The sequence below is a fragment of the Anabrus simplex genome, chromosome 6 (genome assembly GCF_040414725.1).
Source record: "Anabrus simplex isolate iqAnaSimp1 chromosome 6, ASM4041472v1, whole genome shotgun sequence".
In the NCBI taxonomy this organism is placed as follows: Eukaryota; Metazoa; Arthropoda; class Insecta; order Orthoptera; family Tettigoniidae; genus Anabrus; species Anabrus simplex.
The window spans coordinates 156,368,477-156,383,441 of record NC_090270.1 but is presented as its reverse complement, the minus strand read 5'-3'; the positions used below and the strand labels follow the sequence as shown (position 1 = coordinate 156,383,441).

Here is a 14,965-nt window from a genome sequence, read left to right as displayed (position 1 = left end):
AAAAATTTTCAGGGCCCTAAAGCCCCTAAACTAATTTATTATTTTTCTGTACTAATTTTATCGATACAGGTTTGTTTTCTTTCTTCTTTTTTTTTTTTTTTTTTAATGATGTGACATTATGCAATAAACAAACCCTCTTAGAGTCAGACTACAATACAAAGGTGTGCCTGATCATGTAAGGCAATTTTTGTGAAGACTGGAGGCTTTCTGGTAAAAAGTTGCAATTCCTTTGTTTTTAGAGTAAACAAAATGCAATTGCCAGAAAGAAACTAATCTTCTCAATGTTTTTATACCAATTAAAAAAAATTCTTGATTTTTTAAAATTCTACATTATAAAAAAATTGGAAGTGAACTAATCCTGAGAGTACACAACCAAGGGAACAAAAAAAAAAATGAGTACTAGAAATTGAAAACACATTGTACAAGAAACATAATACAGAAAAATTCTGTTATTATGCCCCTGCTTATAAAGCTATTCTGTTCATTACACTCCTTTTGTAAGGTCCTTCAATGACTCGTATACAATACTGCATAATTTTACACCAACACAAGCTAGATTAGTCAGCTGTAAACAAACTGTGAAATAACATTTTCAGTAAATTTAACAAGCAATTAAAACATTTCTAGCATTGAAAAAGAACTAATATTTGAAATAATTTATAAATATTACTGTGAAAATAATTAGAGAGAGAGAGAGAGTGTCTAAAGAAGAGAGCAAAACAGAGTAAATAACAGCAAAACTGTGTGCCTTACTGAGCAACTAGCTGTTTCTTTGGCAGTTTCTTGATCAAATTTAACTGAAAAATGAATTTTCAAGTTGCCATGGTAAGCAAGAAGTTTCAAAGAATATAGATGCTATTTAAAAGACACTATATGAAGTATTACTGATAAGACATTTTATAGCACCAACTATTCGACCATGCTAGAATTTCATAGTAACACACATCCATCAATTTTTAAATACTGCTACACCAGTTTTGCCTTTTAATGTAACTGTACATGAGATTGTGACAACCCATTGCTCTAATATATCATATATTATCTATCAGGATATTTTTATAACATATAGTCTGACAAGAAAAGTAACAAGTAACATAGGTCAAAATTTAACTTGATATTTTTTTGATACAATCGTTGTACTGTAAGAATATACTGTGTGGAGGCTCGGCCTCCAGATTTAACTGCAAGGCTTCAAAATTGTACCAGGAATTCTGGTACGCAAGCATGGCGGGTGGCGCTGCAGGACATCCCCGAGGCAGCTCAGAATTGTGGTATGGCGGGGCGGGGCGCATATGCATACAGTCTCTCAACCTACTCTGAAGCTGTATTGTTTCACTCACTTGTCAGTCACTCACAAAAGTATAACAGAAATGATTGGTATTAATTGCTTGATGGTAACACAAGTTTTTTGTAGACCCTAACACAAGTTTTCTGTAGACCAAGCACAACGAATAAGAACTTCATTGTCGCACTGTTCTTCACATGTATCTTCCTTCTTCTCCAAACAATATTTAGTGGGCACTATGAAGCTGGAAGGTTGCTCTCTTGTGTAATTTGTTGCGGACCATGAATATTTGTATCATATTTCGAATTGCAAGCTGTCCACTTCATGGCCGTATCGATGAGTTTAATCAACAAATTAATCTAAAAAGCCACCTAATCGATACTTTATTTCTTTTGCCTTTGGCAAACTTAAAAATACATTAACAAACACAGTACATGTTTCGACCACTTAGTGGTCATCTTCAGCTGTATATAAAAAAATCTTAGATGATAACATTTAAAAGCAAGCACATTGGATCTTAAAACTATATCCCATGGGAATCCAAAAACTATTCTTCTAGATGCTTTAAATGAATTGGAAGATGGGGGGGGGTAAGGAGATTTATGTGAATGATACTTAAATTACAGTATCGTTTACAATTGTGTTTAAAAAACTTAAATGATGAAAAACATATTTAAAATATTTAAAAGCATCTATGGTAAAATTCTTTTTGAAAAAAATTATGTGGCGTGAATAAAAAGTTCGTGTTTGTAATAATCTTCAGGCATTTGTGAGAAAATAATAACTTAATTAAAATTCGCGTCTGTGGTGCTGTTAAACACTTTGTTTTTAATAAACATACTTTAAAATATTCTAAAGTGTCTATGGTAAGGCACTTATTCAAAAACACTTGTGCTTGAATGAAAGTTTATGTCAGATGCACCAGTCTTCAGGTATTTATTGTTTATATTTAATAACTTCCTTGAGTGATATTCTTGTGGTTAAACGGCCGTGTTGACTGTTTAACTTCCGAGAATTGCTCTTCGGAATGTGATGAAAGAAATTGTGTTAGTCGTTTAACTTGTTAAAACCCTGTGGTGGCTTCTGTTATACAAAATGGCGATCTGATTCGGGCAGCTTGCCTCACGATCTTATCTGGCAAATGTTTAATCCGCGTTAACGCCAGATAAGATCGCGAGGCAAGCTGCCCGAATCAGATCGCCATTTTGTATAACAGAAGCCACCACAGGGTTTTAACAAGTTAAACGACTAACACAATTTCTTTTATCACATTCCGAAGAGCAATTCTCGGAAGTTAAACAGTCAACACGGCCTTTTAACCACAAGAATATCACTCAAGGAAGTTATTAAATATAAACAATAAATACCTGAAGACTGGTGCATCTGACATAAACTTTCATTCAAGCACAAGTGTTTTTGAATAAGTGCCTTACCATAGACACTTTAGAATATTTTAAAGTATGTTTATTAAAAACAAAGTGTTTAACAGCACCACAGACGCAAATTTTAATTAAGTTATTATTTTCTCACAAATGCCTGAAGATTATTACAAACACGAACTTTTTATTCACGCCACATAATTTTATCAAAAAGAATTTTACCATAGACGCTTTTAAATATTTTAAATATGTTTTTCATCATTTAAGTTTTTTAAACACAATTGTAAACGATACTGTAATTTAAGTATCATTCACATAAATCTCCTTACCCCCCCCCCCCCCCATCTTCCAATTCATTTAAAGCATCTAGAAGAATAGTTTTTGGATTCCCATGGGATATAGTTTTAAGATCCAATGTGCTTGCTTTTAAATGTTATCATCTAAGATTTTTTTATATACAGCTGAAGATGACCACTAAGTGGTCGAAACATGTACTGTGTTTGTTAATGTATTTTTAAGTTTGCCAAAGGCAAAAAAATAAAGTATCGATTAGGTGGCTTTTTAGATTAATTTGTTGATCATATTTCGAAATCGTGGAGATCAGAACGGAAAATGTATGAAGGACTGCAGTTTAAGGATTGTGTGTGTATGGTTAACCTCAACTTTAACATCATTATGAGAAAGTAGAATTTCTGTTAATCAGCTGTACGAAGCTTTCCACTGCCAGAAGAAGAATCTGTCTAATGGTTGATTTATGCCTGTGGTGCCTGGAGAAATCTGAAGCAGTTCGAACATTTTGTATGAAGGGATGTCTACAAGACAAGTTATATCACCGTACATGGTTCATGAATCAAAAAACATGGCAAAGAAATTCAGAGAACGGGGAAAAAGGCTTCTCTAAACCATGTTTTCAGTTCTGTTTTCCCTATTTTTCCTGATTTTGTGGCAGTGACAATGGTGGTGGTGGTGATTTTTGTTTTAAGAGAAAGAACACTTAGGTAATCATCCTCTCTGAACAAATTAGAGGAAAAGAACTTTAAAATAAAATAAAATAATTTATTCAACGAAGGAATATGGAAACAATACAAAATAAAACAAAACAAAAAATTATTGAATTAGGCCAAATAATTACTAATGAATCGAAAGGGAACATGTGTTCGCCGAGTAACAGTACACTTGTAATTTACATACCCTTGATTAATCTACTGTCGCACATATAGTGGATGACGAGATCAGCAGTAGTTGCATCATTGGCTAGTATGTATTCAAGTGTTTCCTGCAGGCCGAGGCTCCGTCTTAGGCCAGAGAGATCGGCACACTCTGTGAGGATGTGGGCCACGGTGAAGTTGGCACCACAAGAACACACTCAAGTACTGCTTCCTTTGCAGCTTTATTCGCAAGGTTGTTTCCCGCAATCCCAACGTGGCTTGGAAGCCACACAAAAGTGATTTTGGTGCAAGCATCACTTACCCTGGCTAGAAGGTCATGAATCTGCTGCACCAGTCGGTGTTTTGAGAATCAGGTTTCAATAGACTGCAGAGCGCTAAATGAGTCGGTACACATAAGAAAGTGGTTTCTTTCGTCACACAGTGCAAACGGCAGGGCTTCTAAAATGGCGTAAAGCTCCGCAGTATGCACGCTACATACACTAATGCTCATATCATCGGTGATGAAAGAGCAACTAACATTTTCTCCGATTTTAGAACCATCCGTGAAGATATGTCTTGCGGCCAGATACTGGTGAACGAAGTCCTGGAAATACCTCCGATAAACGGAGGAATCAGTGTTCACCTTGGGTCCACGGAATAGATCTAGACGTATATCCGGTCGCGGAACTAACCACAGAGGTACCTCGCTAAAAGTTTGTTCAAGACAACCACAAATATCTATATTTAAATCATGACACAAGCTATCAAAAATGTCAAAAACATATCAGATGTAAGGCTTTTCAGGCGTTTGCTCTATTAACCAGCATTTTGTCTTAGGTCTGACACTAGACTCATCAGAATGGGATGTGTCAGACCCTACCCACTGACGCTGGGGTGTATGCGGGTGAACTTATCAGAAGCCCTTATAAGAGGCACAGCCTGATAACTGCATACGGGAGATAAATCTCCACAATGGAATTATTGCCCGCCTAGCAATTCCGAATGGAAAATTCTAAATTCCCTCCATGGGAATTTAGTATTTTCCACAAGCTATCAATTCGAAATCCAACCAGCCGTGTAGCATTTGGCCGGTCTTGGTACCTCTGGTGGTATTGGGTACTAAAGATGCATTGAATGCTTCGATGTAGCGGCATTTCACAAATTTTGGCAGCGTACATGAGGAGTCACTGCTGCCTCCTTATCCATAAACATAGAATACCCACTTCAGCGAGTAGGCTGGGAATGGGGCTAGTTCGGTAAGCCTAATTCCACTATGCTGAATACTGTCTAAAAGGCTCATAAGTCATAGTCAATTCGGGAGAGGACCGCTGTCATGTAAAAATGTAGCAGCAGCGCATGGTCAGCCCCCACGAAGTGTCGCTGAGAAAATTAAGCATGTTATGTCTGTTCATGCAGGCAACCTTCAACTGACGAATGTGGGGCCGCCACATCTGTCTCTTATCAAAATGGACACCCAGAAATCTTGAGGTGTCTTCCACTGGTAAGATACATTTCATAGGCGGAGCTCTGGTTCAGGATGCACAAGCCATCGTAGACAGAAGTGTACAACTGAGGTTTTCGCCACTCAAAATCGAAAATGATGTTGCATCTGTCGACTCGGTTAATAGCTTGCTGTAACTGTCTGTCAGCAACTGCCACCCTTCCGGAGCTGTAATGTAGAGCTAAATAGTCTACATGCAGTGATGGAAAGACTGCGGGCCCAGCAAAGGCAACTATGTCGTTGATGGCGATTGTGAACATCGTGACAGTACAGATCCCTGTGGTACTCCATTTTCTTGAATGTAATATTGAGAAAATGTATTCCTTACTTGGACTCGAAAGAGCCAGAGGGATATGAAGTTCTCAATAAATGCTGGAAAATTTTCCTGAAATCCCAACTGGTATAGTGTGGAGAGAATCCCATAATGCCAGGTAGTATCGTAAGCTTTCTCCAGGTCAAAAAAAAAACAAGGTAACTAAGTGTTCCTTCCGGAGAAAGTCCTCCTGAATGGTGTATGAATGAGTGAGTGAATGTGTGCATGTGTTTCTCACCTACAATAGATAGAGCCCTTTTCAATTGAATTTTGCGCTCGAACACGCTTTGATTAATGTTTCAACTTTTAATTATAATTTGGGTCCACCTTATTCTGTACATTCATATAAGTTTATCAATGTCAAATTGATCATAATTTAAAACCATATTAACAACATGAAACTGTGTTAAAAATATACTGTCTTTGAGTCATATGCCATAAACTGATAAAAACATATACAAACCGGTTTGCTCACTTATGATATAAAGTGGATTTAAAATAACAAAAAATTAAAATAGAATAGTCTTGAAGCACCATGTGCTTAATTTATCGCGCTTCTTAAAACTTGACATGGTATCGTTGTCGAAATAATTCAATAAAATCTTTAATGGAGCAATCCTAATGAGGTGGAAACAGGCAATAAGTCCTTTGAGATGTTATCAAGAATAACGTTCCCAGTTCAATGCTGACCTGTAATAATAAGAATGTAATAAACTATCACTTCACCGAAGAGGCAAGGTATAAAATTGTGTCTTATAACTTAATTATTTTTACGTGACTCACCTCGAAAGGTCGCTGTCCATGCAAAGCGCAATGAAGCATAGCAAGCAGTGTTGTGATAAAAATCAAGTGTCCAAGGTTGATTGGGATTGAAGAGGGGAAGTAGGGGAAAGTAGGAGGAGCAACTGAGGAACGGCAATTTGTTGGAGCTCTGGAGGGCGTGGTCATAAGAAGCAATTAGCAGAGCTATTACGCATAATATGAAACACCGCACTATTGACCGGGACATGTACGTTTTTATTATTTATAAGTTTCATATTCCGTGTTGATTGGATTCAATGTAATAGATAAGAAAAATGTTCCACCGATCAATACATTTATTGTGGATGAATTATTACACTAGTACCGGTTTCGACCTATCTTGGCCATCATCAGCTAGCACACAAATTTACGGTCATGGGATAAATTACAAAGAAGTTACTTAAGAGCATCCGGATGTCTGATAAAAAATAGAAGTAAAATATATTGCAGTATGTTGCGTTAAAATAGCTCTGATTAAAAGTAGTGATGGCTAGAATAGACTAAAACCTATTGATTGAGCATGGACATGAGTACATAAACACATTAAAATATATATGCCACATCATAAGACACTAAAAATATATAGCACATTAAACACATTAAAACATGGTATATTTTAAAAACGTCTATTAAAATTTGAGTTCATGTTGCGTTGCATTCATTCTTTAATCCTCTTGTAGTTCTTGTGTTGATTAAGTTGAATATCGAGAATGTTCTATGGTTGATATACTTTGTATTGGTATGTTATAAGAACTCTTGTCAGTAAAATTTGAAAATGAAGTTGATGTAGCAAGATAGGTTTTAATATCAGAGTAGTTGGGGGTGACACTTCTCTCGTCTATGCACGTTATATGGTCGTTATCTGTAAAGAAAAGCTAATATGAGTATAGCGTATGTATGAAGGAATGCCTGGATGTATGTGTGAAATGAAAAAAGTACTTACTGTTGTTGTTGTGGAGGTTGTGTACCGATATGTTTGGATATTTGTTGTGCTCTGCTGCGAGTACGTCTGGGGCTCATGTGAGCTGTGTGGATGGATGTTGGTGGAGGGGATGGAGGAGTGGCTATTGTGAAGGTAGGGGCGGGGTTAGGTTTGTGATTCGTCGGTTTGTTATGACGTGTGTTTACTAATTTGAGATAGTCGTTTTTTATTGCAGGAATGACTTTGTAAAAAATGATACTGGTTTTCTCTGTAATGTCGTTAATGTTATGATTGGGGTTAGCGTATTGATCCAAAGTAATATAGAAATCTTCGGTTATGTTGAGCAGGGGGCCCTTAGAGTTAATGTTTAATATCATCATGTCATTATTGATGTCTGTGAAGTTGTGCTTAGATTCTTCTACATGTTGGCCTATTGATGAGAAATGGTTGTGCTTTACTGCATTTACATGTTCATTATAACGGACGGTGAAGTTTCTACCTGTACGTACAATGTAGCTTGTGTCACAGTTGTTACACTTGATGCGGTAGACACCTGATTGGTTGTATTTATTATTATTATTGACTGTTTTGGTGTTGTGTATAGTGTTGGTGCTGTTGTGTGTGGTTTTGAATGCTATTTTCAGGTTGTGCTTCTTAAAGATATATATTGGTGTTGTTGAAGGTAAATAGAACATAATCTTTTTTCGGTTTGGCTGTTCTGATTAATTTAGTTTTAGGTTGGGATTTTATTTTGTGGATGATTTTGTTGACCATTTCTTTGCTGTATCCATTGTATTTGGCTATGTCGTGGATTAATTTTAATTCATTATTTCGATCTTCTATTGTCATAGGGATATTGAAAGCTCTATGTATCATACTATAATAGGCTGCTTTTTTATGTGTGTTGGGATGAACGGAGTCATTCTTTATGGTATTTAAAGTGTGTGTGGGTTTCCTATAGATCTTGTAAGATAAGTGAGTGTCATGTCTGGTTATTGTTGAAATTTGGTTAAAAGAAGAAATAAAATTCCAATATCGTAAAAAACATCTCAATAATGAACTTTATTCAACACATCTCAAAGTATCCCATGAACTCCCACATAGCTATTGGAATTACTTCCAACAAATTTCTAGAAATAAAATAGAAGATTTAGCCATAAAGAAACAAAACACATTAAACAAAAAACTGGAAACACTGAAACAACAAAGCAAACCGAAACCACTAACCATAACTGAAAATAAAGATCCTTCCCAACATAAATTCCATCCACCCGTAAAAAATCTCACACTAACCACATTTGACGATCTAGAGACGGCCATGTTGAGCAAGGGACCCAAACATAACTGGGGTAATGCATCATCCTATCAGAATATAATAAATGCCGTTACTGAAACAGAACTCGCTTTACAGAAAATTCCGTACGATATACGAGACGAAGTTAGACACGAAATCAGTAGAAAGATCCCGCAATATATCAATAATGTTCACAATAATAACCTAAACATGAATACCACCAATAAATCGAATCTAAACAAACTCAAAAACAAAATAAAACAGAACAATCTACTAATAACAAAAGCCGACAAAGGCAACACTACGGTCATTATGGATAAGAATGAATACATAACTAAGACTAAAGAATGTTTCCAGGACAACACTTTTTCAATTAAACGCCGAGATCCAACCAATAATATACAAATAAATTTAAAAAATCTACTCAAGAACACACACTTTATTCTCACCGAAACAGAATCTGCTAAACTTATAACTATGAACCCCCAATTACCATCCGCAAGGGCCTACCCTAAAATACACAAAGAAAATGTACCCATGAGACCGATTATAAATTATAAAGCCAGTCCAACCTATAAGTTATCACAATTCATTCAGAAAATTTTTGAAAAAGCATTATTCATTTTTAGCAAACAAAACAATACAAAACTCAATAGATTTTTGCAATAGAACCAAAGAACTAAAGATTGAAAAACATCATACCCTTACTTCATTTGATATAACAAACATGTACCCTAACATTCCTATTAAACAAACAGTCAAAATAATTGAATCTAACCTAAAAAACCATAGTAACTTGAGCACCTTAGAAATAGAAGAATTCGTGATTCTGCTTAAATTCGCTTTAAACAATAACTACTTCAAATTTCATGATACCATATATCAGCAACAAGGATTACCAATGGGATCTCCTGCTTCCTGAATATTAGCAGAAATATATATCGACCACCTAGAACACACGTCAAATAATAAAATAGATAATATATATTTTTGGTGTAGATTTGTCGACGATATCTTTGTAATTATAGATAATAGATTTACTGATGCAGATACTATACTAGACAATCTTAACAATTTAGACCCCCAAATTAAATTCACTAAAGAAACAGAAAATAACCGTACCTTGAATTACTTGGACTTAACAACAACCAGACATGACACTCACTTATCTTACAAGATCTATAGGAAACCCACACACACTTTAAATACCATAAAGAATGACTCCGTTCATCCCAACACACATAAAAAAGCAGCCTATTATAGTATGATACATAGAGCTTTCAATATCCCTATGACAATAGAAGATCGAAATAATGAATTAAAATTAATCCACGACATAGCCAAATACAATGGATACAGCAAAGAAATGGTCAACAAAATCATCCACAAAATAAAATCCCAACCTAAAACTAAATTAATCAGAACAGCCAAACCGAAAAAAGATTATGTTCTATTTACCTTCAACAACACCAATATATATACCATAACTAATATCTTTAAGAAGCACAACCTGAAAATAGCATTCAAAACCACACACAACAGCACCAACACTATACACAACACCAAAACAGTCAATAATAATAATAAATACAACCAATCAGGTGTCTACCGCATCAAGTGTAACAACTGTGACACAAGCTACATTGGACGTACAGGTAGAAACTTCACCGTCCGTTATAATGAACATGTAAATGCAGTAAAGCACAACCATTTCTCATCAATAGGCCAACATGTAGAAGAATCTAAGCACAACTTCACAGACATCAATAATGACATGATGATATTAAACATTAACTCTAAGGGCCCCCTGCTCAACATAACCGAAGATTTCTATATTACTTTGGATCAATACGCTAACCCCAATCATAACATTAACGACATTACAGAGAAAACCAGTATAATTTTTTACAAAGTCATTCCTGAAATAGAAAACGACTATCTCAAATTAGTAAACACACGTCATAACAAACCGACGAATCACAAACCTAACCCCGCCCCTACCTTCACAATAGCCACTCCTCCATCCCCTCCACCAACATCCATCCACACAGCTCACATGAGCCCCAGACGTACTCGCAGCAGAGCACAACAAATATCCAAACATATCGGTACACAACCTCCACAGCAACAACAGTAAGTACTTTTTTCATTTCACACATACATCCAGGCATTCCTTCATACATACGCTATACTCATATTAGCTTTTCTTTACAGATAACGACCATATAACGTGCATAGACGAGAGAAGTGTCACCACCAACTACTCTGATATTAAAACCTATCTTGCTACATCAACTTCATTTTCAAATTTTACTGACAAGAGTTCTTGTAACATACCAATACAAAGTATATCAACCATAGAATATTCTCGATATTCAACTTAATCAACACAAGAACTACAAGAGGATTGAAGAATGAATGCAACGCAACATGAACTCAAATTTTAATAGACGATTTTAAAATATACCATTTTTAATGTGTTTAATGTGCTATATATTTTTAGTGTCTTATGATGTGGCATATATATTTTAATGTGTTTATGTACTCATGTCCATGCTCAATCAATAGGTTTTAGTCTATTCTAGCCATCACTACTTTTAATCAGAGCTATTTTAACGCAACATACTGCAATATATTTTACTTCCATTTTCTATCAGACATCCGGATGCTCTTAAGTAACTTCCTTGTAATTTATCCCATGACCGTAAATTTGTGTGCTAGCTGATGATGGCCAAGATAGGTCGAAACCGGTACTAGTGTAATAATTCATCCACAATAAATGTATTGATCGGTGGAACATTTTTCTTATCTATTACATGTACGTTTTTAAAAAACGCAATAAGGAAATCAAATAGAATATTTGATTTTTCACTCTATTTGATTTTCCAGAAATCTCATTTAAATTAAGGTTTGGATTAAAATACTATTCCAGATGTATATAGCAACACTCCGTAACATCCAGCAAACTTCCTTTCCCTAAGTTCTCCAAGACCTCAATGTCCTGTTCTATAGATGTGAATTTATGCTTTAGATCGTGCATATGCTGGCCTACCACGGAAAACCTGTTATATTTTGTGGCATTAGTATGTTCTGTATATCTAATTTTAAAGTTTCGTCCTGTTTCACCTAGATATGTGCACCCACAGTCGTTACATTTAAATCTATACAAACCCGATTTGGAATATGGATTTGATCTACTGACTGAGGCTGAATTATCCAATACAACTGTATTATTATTATTATTATTATTATTATTATTATCGGTACAAAACGAACCCTGACATTATGCTTCTTGAAAATATTAGTAAACTTATATATATATATATATATATATCCTTATTATAAGTAAATAATGTGAACGTCTTTTGATTAGGTTTGTCTTTGAGCAAAGCGGTTTGTAAAAGGTACCTAAACTTGTTGATGATACGTTCAATAAAGCATTTACTAAAACCATTAGCCTTAGCCATTGAGCGGATTATGTTAAGTTCTTTGTTCAAATTAGCCTTTGTCATGGGGATCCTAAAAGCCTGTTCTACTAAACTATTGTATGTAGAGTTTTTTTGATTCTGTGGGTGCTCTGAGTCTTGCCTAATAGTAACTGCCGTTTGTGGAGGCTTTCTAAAAATACTGTAAGCAAAAGAGGAATCCAATCTGTTGATTTTTAAGTCTAGAAAATTAACTGACTTATTACTTTCTGATTCCAACGCAAACTCTTCAACGCCAATTAAAACAAACATTAAAGAATGCAACCTTCCTCTTTACCGAACAGGAGAAGCAAAAACTAGTAAATATGAACCCGGGCCTTCCAACAGCGAGGGCACTCCCCAAGATCCACAAAGTTGGAGTCCCCATTCGACCCATAATAAATTACAGACCCAGTCCTCTATACAAATTGGCTAAGTTTATTCAGAAATTTCTTAAACAACACTAACAGGAGTTATAAGTTATATGTACGGGCCGTGAAAGCATTAATGTCAATATTAAAAACCTCTATGGGGAGGATACTTTCAAGAAAGCTTCAAAATTCAGCAAATTAAGGAGAAAGAAATCTATTCTTTCTTCCTTGTGCTTTCTACTGAGATGCAGGGACCATAACATCATTCCCAATTGTGTGAAGCTGAAGCATACATTAAATACACCGAAAGCCAGGAGAATATATAATGCACTAGCAAGACTCTTGTGATCGAGAGAGTGCATAACACTCGTAGGGAGCTGGATTCAGTCTCCCAAGAGTTGTTTCGTTTACACCTGCTCTTAAGCAACACTCTCTCGCGGGAATTGTGGTTGACTATCGATCGCATTACTGCTATACAGGCTGAAAGAAAATTCAACCAGGTATCATTCAGACAGAAATCAAAGTTCCTCCGTCTAGCTCAGAAACAGGCAGTCTCTCGCATGAACCCGGATGCTAGTAAAACTGTCGTCAATCTTTCCAAGAAATCCTTGGACGAGAACCAAACGGCAGTTCTAGCTAGGGGTCTTAATTTCCCTGTCGCTCCCTCTAAAATTTCCACTGAGGAGTTAATTACTTCCGCTGAGGCAGCCATCCACAAACTACCTACAGATGAGGCTGAGGAGTTAAAACAGAAATGTGTGAGACTCATAAGGTCCGCTGTTGTACCCATGCCCAATTTAACAAGAGGCAAGAGGAGAGCTCTGAAGGAACCTAGAGATGATTCTGAACTGACCATTCTCTCAGCTGATAAGGGTAATGCGACAGTGGTTATGGACACTGACGAGTATAAGAATAAGATCTCGGCTATATTGTCAGAGCCTGTTTACAGACTGAGCTCACGTGACCCCACCACTCGTGTGTCCAACACCACCGTGAAGCTCTTAAGGCAATCTTCAATTCCAAAAGAGGATAAACATCTGTTCCCAGGGGATGCAGTGCCACCTACATTATATGGACTGCCTAAGATTCATAAAAAAGATGTCCCCTTCAGACCTATTGTTAGTGCGATAGGTTCTCCTACGTATGCTCTGGCTAAATACCTAAGCAAATTGCTTCAGCCACACATAGGATGTACTGAATCATACACCAGGGACTCTCGGTATTTCGTCAACAAACTGTCAACCATAACCCTTCAACCTAATGCACTTTTGGTGAGTTTCGATGTGGAGTCCTTGTTCACTAAAGTGTCCATTGACTCAGTCACGTCTTTCATTGAACACCTGTTCCCTGAGGACATTACCAAGCTATTTTACCACTGTATGACGTCCAGCTATTTCTTGTGGGGTGGGAATTTTTACGAACTGACGGACGGAGTGGCCATGGGAAGTCCACATTCGCCCGTAGTGGCTAATTTCTTTATGGAGCATTTTGAGGAAGAGGCTATTGCTTCGGCGCCCGTCAAGCCTATGATATGGTGGAGGTAGGTTGATGATGCATTTGTGGTCTGGACAGGAGGTCCTGAGAAACTTCACCTATTTCTAAACCACTTAAATCAGCAACATCCGTCAATAAAATTCACTATGGAGATGGAGTCGGACGGATGCCTTCCTTTATTGGATGTTCTGGTAAGAAAGAAACCGGGCGGCTCTTTAGGACATACCATGTATCGTAAGCCTACCCACACAAATCGCTGTCTTTATGCAGATTCTCACCACCATCCAGCACAAAAAGAAGGCATTCTCACGACACTCGCCAAGAGGGCGAGACGAATTTGTGAGCCATCACATATCCAGGTGGAGATGGACACGTTCAAAGTCATGTTCAAGGGTAATGGTTACAGCGATTTCCAGATTCATAGAGCCCTACATCCCAGGGAAACGACCAAGCAAAGCTCTCAGAAGGAAGAAGTTAAGGGAACTGCCTACTTGCCTTACATTCACAACACCACAGATCGAATTGCCAAGGTCCTCCGCAAAACACAATACAAAAATCGTATTTGGCACCGCCACTAAAATTGCTCACAGTTTGAGTAAAACAAAGGACAAATTGTCCCCCCTTTTACATCCTGGGGTATACGAAATTCCCTGTACGTGCCGTAAGGTATACATCGGCCAGACATGCCGGTCCATTGGTACTCGTACCAAAGAACATGAACATAATATTCATCTCAACCAACCAGACAAATCGGCAATAGCTGAACACACTCTATCGCCAGATCATGATGTCATGTTCCATGATGCTCGAGCTCTTACCCACACTAAACGCAACAGGTCCGGGATTATACGGGAAGCTGTGGAAATACGTAGAAACCCGAACAATTTCAACAGGGACGCCGGCTATCAATTAAGTAATACCTGGTTGCCAGCCATTAAAAATTTACATAGGTAGTTCCCTTCCTTGCCCCCTTCACTATTGTTGTTTCGTCTC

The 14,965-nt window shown here is 36.9% G+C and overlaps 1 protein-coding gene across 3 annotated transcripts in view; it reads right to left on the bottom strand.

Annotated features, from left to right (window-relative positions):
• Positions 1–14,965, bottom strand: part of LOC136876235 (activating signal cointegrator 1 complex subunit 2) — a 308,530-nt gene that overhangs the window by 38,896 nt on the left and 254,669 nt on the right. The window lies entirely within an intron of this gene.